Here is a 4,389-nt window from a genome sequence, read left to right on the forward strand (position 1 = left end):
AGGGAGTTAGCTTGAGTGCCCACTCTGTGACAAACTGTTCTAGGCACCCGAACACATAAACAAATAGGCCCCTGAAGATGTAACATTTCAAATGAGCCCTGAAGGATGAGAAGAACCACAGCGTGAGAAAAAGTGGAAACAAAGGGATGTCTGAAAAAAACCTGAATGCCAATTTATCAGTTTACAAAGAACTGCAGGCTCTTAACCAGCTTTTCGGAACAGCCTGTCCAACTTATCCTAAGTTTGCTTGGTGAATACAGAATCCCAATGAAAGGACTGAGTTATACAATTTCAATGTCTGATGGGATGAGCCCTGAGGAAACCTCAACTCCTGGGCTCTGGAGAGATCCTGCTGTTGACACCAGGGCATCCTCTCTCCTAGAGGAGGCTTGGATTCATCCTAGACAGGTGCACCTCTCCGTGATTCCATGCTTCAGAGACAGATGGGACCTCCAGCTGAATGACAGTCTCTGTTTCGTTGTCAAGATACAGTCAAGTCTTGAAGCCCTGGTAAAATTTTGTTTAAACGAACTTTGCATATCTCTACTCTCATCTTGTAATGATAAATTTTATAGACTTTCCTTAGAAGACAATCTTATTTCCATGTCCTAGGGCACATTTCACTACCACCACTCGGCACTGCCAAACATGCTTCTTCATCACTCAACAGAAAGCAAAAAAACAACAATCCCACCTATCCACCTAGGCAGGCCCACCTCCTTTAGAAAACATTATCGAATTATTTTGCCACCTCCGACAGTTGCGTCACTTAACCCAGAATCTCTTGACCGTCGTGTGTACGTTTTATTTGGTATTTTCAGCTCCCTGTGGGCGCACACACAGCTGGCACCCAACACGTTTTAATTTTTACCCTCCAGTGTCGGGGAAAAACTGTTCCCAACCTTGCAGCTGGGTCGTCCCTAACGCTGAGTGCAAACTGCGGCGCCTCCAGCGCCAGCCAGAGCGCGGAGCCTGGCCTGGGGGTCCCAGATCCCCGGTCCCCGTCCGCCCCAGCCCGCAGCCCGCGACTGGCTTCACTCACCTGCTGCTTCCGGTCGCGACGACTGCCGCGTGCGTGTCAGTGCGAGATAAGGACGTACAGGACCTGGGACCTGGCAGGCTGCGCGCGCAGCTGCCTCTTTCGGCACCGCCCCGGAAGTGTCACGAGGAGGCGGGGCCTCGCTCTTCCCAGCGAGGCTCTGGCGGGGCGGGGGCGCCCGCGGAGGCCTAAAGGTCTTTGGGAGTCTTTCATGAGCCAAGGCTAAATGAGATAAGAAGCAGGGACGCAGGGCACGACTGAAAGTCCTAGAGTCCCCAGTTCAGATGACGCTCCCCGCATGACAGCAAGAGCTAACGGTCACCGGGGCGAAGGTAGGAGGGGCGGCCGTGTCTGGCTGGAGGGGGCACTTTGTGCAGCGCGCCTGGAGGAGTCCGTCCAAAACCCGGGCAGTCGGGTCACACGCCAGGCCCCAGTGCCAAGAGGTACTGTAACTGAACGTTCCGTGTCTTCACCTGTCTTCTCACAGTCTAAAGAGCAGGAAACGCCACTTGGGAGGGGAGGGAACTCAAATCAGTTTTAAAAGACAAATCTCATTTAAAGGAATAAACGCTGGTATTCCCCATACAGAGATGGTAACAGGAAGGAGTAGGTCAGCAAGCACACACACACGGAGGGGAATGAACGTTCCCATTTGAGGTGTCCCTCGTTGCACCTGTGTCTCAGCCATTGGGGCTCAGCCGGATGAGCAGTTCCCCAGCAAGCCAGTTTCAGTTAACTATTGCTGCGTAACAAACTGCCTCAAACACTAGTGGCTTAAAACGATTTGTTATTTGTAACATGCATGTGGGCAGGTTGGGTGATTCCTTAGCCGGTTTCACCTGGGCTAACTCGTGGGGCTTCAGTCTGCAAAGGTTGGCTGGGTGGGGAGGTCCAGGATGGCCTCATTCACAGCTGGTGCTGGCTGGCTGCTGGAGCACCTCAGTTCAGGCCTGGCCTTGGAAGTAGCGCTTCAGCCACATTCTAGCTGCCAAAGCAACAGCAAAGCCAGCCTAGAGTCCAGGGGTGGAGTAACAGACCCCCACCTCTTGATGAGAGGAGCCCAAAGAAGGTGCAGTTCTCTTTTTTTCAGCCTTCCATGGAAATCAGTCTCTCCTTCAGGCAGAATAGAAAGAGATTGCATCTGGCAGAAAGAAACATCCAGTGTTCACAACTTGGAGATGCTGATACGATAAATGACCAGGGCTGCACATAAAGCTGCGACAAAGATACAACGGCTCCTCATGCATCTATTACCCTTTTGAATGAAGTCACTCTGAGTTAGTCTTTCTTTATTATAGAGATGGGAATGGATTCTGTTGAGTAAGTCCCAGTAGGGATTTCCCTAGTTATTAAAAACAGCACTGTTGCCCTCTTTCTAAATTCCATTTGCCTGAAATGTGAGATGGTACAGTCCACCTCCTTCAATGATTCTTACCCCCTTTCCTACTTCAGTTTCTCCACTGGAACCTTCTTTCTACCTTTCATCCTGTCTATTCCCTTTCAGAGCGGAGCTGCTTCAAGGAGTTGCTACACATCTTGCTTGTACCCTCTTACTTCCCAGTCATTTTTCAACCTGCTCCAACATGGTTTCTATCCCCATTATTCCATCAAAAGTACTTTTTGGTGTGTGGGTGAAATGGGTGAAGGTGGTCAGAAGGTACAAACTCCCAGATATAAGACAGATCAGTCCTGGGATGTCATGTCATGCACAGCATGGTGACTGTAGTTAACAATACTGTATTGTATATTTGAAAGTTGCTAAGAGAGTAGATCTTAAAAGTTCTCATAAGAAAAAAATTGGTAACTGTGTGGTGATGGATGTTAATTAAACTTACTGTAATTGTTTTGCAATATATACAAAAATAAAATCATGATGTTACACATCTAAAACTAATACAAGTCATATGTCAATAATATCTCACAAAATAAAAATGAAATTTAAAGCATATTTTAAAAGTGTTCAGGGGTGACAGAATTAGGTCAGCTACTTTCTCTCAAATGGTTGGTGGGGAGGGAAGGGTCTTAGTACTAGACTTTCACCTTTCCTGTAACTTTGAAATGGTTTCAAAATAAAATGAAAATAATATGTTAGGTGTCTGGCATTGTCATAAAGGCTGTTAGTACCCTTACCCTGGCCCCCTTTACCCTTAATCCATGCATCCATTCTCCAGCTGCTGAATGTGGGAGCTGTCATCCCCAGACACCTGAGTGATTCCTGCTACCTCCCTGTCCCCACCCACTTTGGCTTGGTGGTTGGCAACCAGTGCCCAACTGGTATAAGAGTACAATAGTCCTCTCACCTCAAAGTGGACAGTGGGACAACTTTGCGGTGTGAACCTGCAGAACACCTTGTGGATCAGGGCAAGAATTCATCTGAGTCCTCTTCCTTAGCTGACTTTTTCTGCTTCCTTACTTTCCTCACCCCTTTACTAACTTTTCCCCAAAAGTAACATGCAGCTTCTAGGAGATCTCAACCAAGACAGTCACATGCCAGCTGAATAAACGGTAGCTATTGTTACTAGCATCAGTAACAGCATCATTAGATATAACACCAACACATGTATTATAGATCTGATACCCTTATATGGATTTGTTGAATTTAAAGTTGCCTACCATCCTTATTTCTGCTGAACTACATTATTTTAATATTTACTTTCTATTACTTTCTATTTACTTTCTTATCAGAAACAACAGAATGCTGAAAAGTGCTCACTTTAGGATTCCACTTGTAGAATTCTCCCCCAAAACAAATACCTAAGTGAGGCTGCTGTCTTGATTAAACTTGCTCTATTCTAGCCTTTCCAGGAAGTCTTTGTGGATTTCCCTTCCCAGGTGTGCTGCTTAATCTATGGCCTAGATGGGATTTGGGGATCCAGATTTTCTGATGTCTTAGCAGCAGTGGGTAATTAATGTTTGCACTTTTTATTGTCTCAATGACTAGGATGTGCTACTACATTTGACATCCTGCAGTGCATGGAGCATCACACACAACGAAGGATCATTCCAAATTCAGCATCCAACATAACTATCAGATGTCCACTTGGACTTTCTTGGAGGTGAAAAACAAGTTTGTAAACATCCGAGCCAAGGCCCTGTTTTTAAAAAAGTGGTTTTGCTGAGGTCATTGGTGACATTTATGTTGCTAGATCCAATGGACCTTTCAGTTCTCATCTAACCTTTCAGCTGACGACCTCTACCTTAAAGACTCCTGTGGACAATCTTGACGTTATCTTGTCTTCGTTTTCAGCCAGCCTCACTGCCAACTCTCAGTCCCCTTTGCCAGCTCCCCCTGCGCTGACCAGCTCCTAAGCTATGGAGTTCCTCAGGACTTTATCTCAAACTACACATTC

The 4,389-nt window shown here is 46.6% G+C and overlaps 1 protein-coding gene across 2 annotated transcripts in view; it reads right to left on the reverse strand.

The window, feature by feature from the left end:
• LIPT1 (lipoyltransferase 1) overlaps positions 1-1,138 on the reverse strand; it is a 10,166-nt gene extending 9,028 nt beyond the window's left edge. The window contains exons 1-2 of one of the 2 annotated variants that reach the window (XR_002777906.1): positions 1,043-1,138; positions 150-507 (exon numbers count right to left, since the gene is read on the reverse strand). The gene's annotated coding sequence lies outside the window, so the exon portion shown is untranslated. Of the gene's footprint in view, positions 1-149; positions 508-1,042 lie in introns of those variants that run through there. The other variant, XM_011383770.2, reaches the window with a different exon arrangement.
• Between the last annotated feature and the right edge of the window lie 3,251 nt (positions 1,139-4,389).

This window comes from Pteropus vampyrus, unplaced genomic scaffold (genome assembly GCF_000151845.1).
Source record: "Pteropus vampyrus isolate Shadow unplaced genomic scaffold, Pvam_2.0 Scaffold541, whole genome shotgun sequence".
Classification (NCBI taxonomy): Eukaryota; Metazoa; Chordata; class Mammalia; order Chiroptera; family Pteropodidae; genus Pteropus; species Pteropus vampyrus.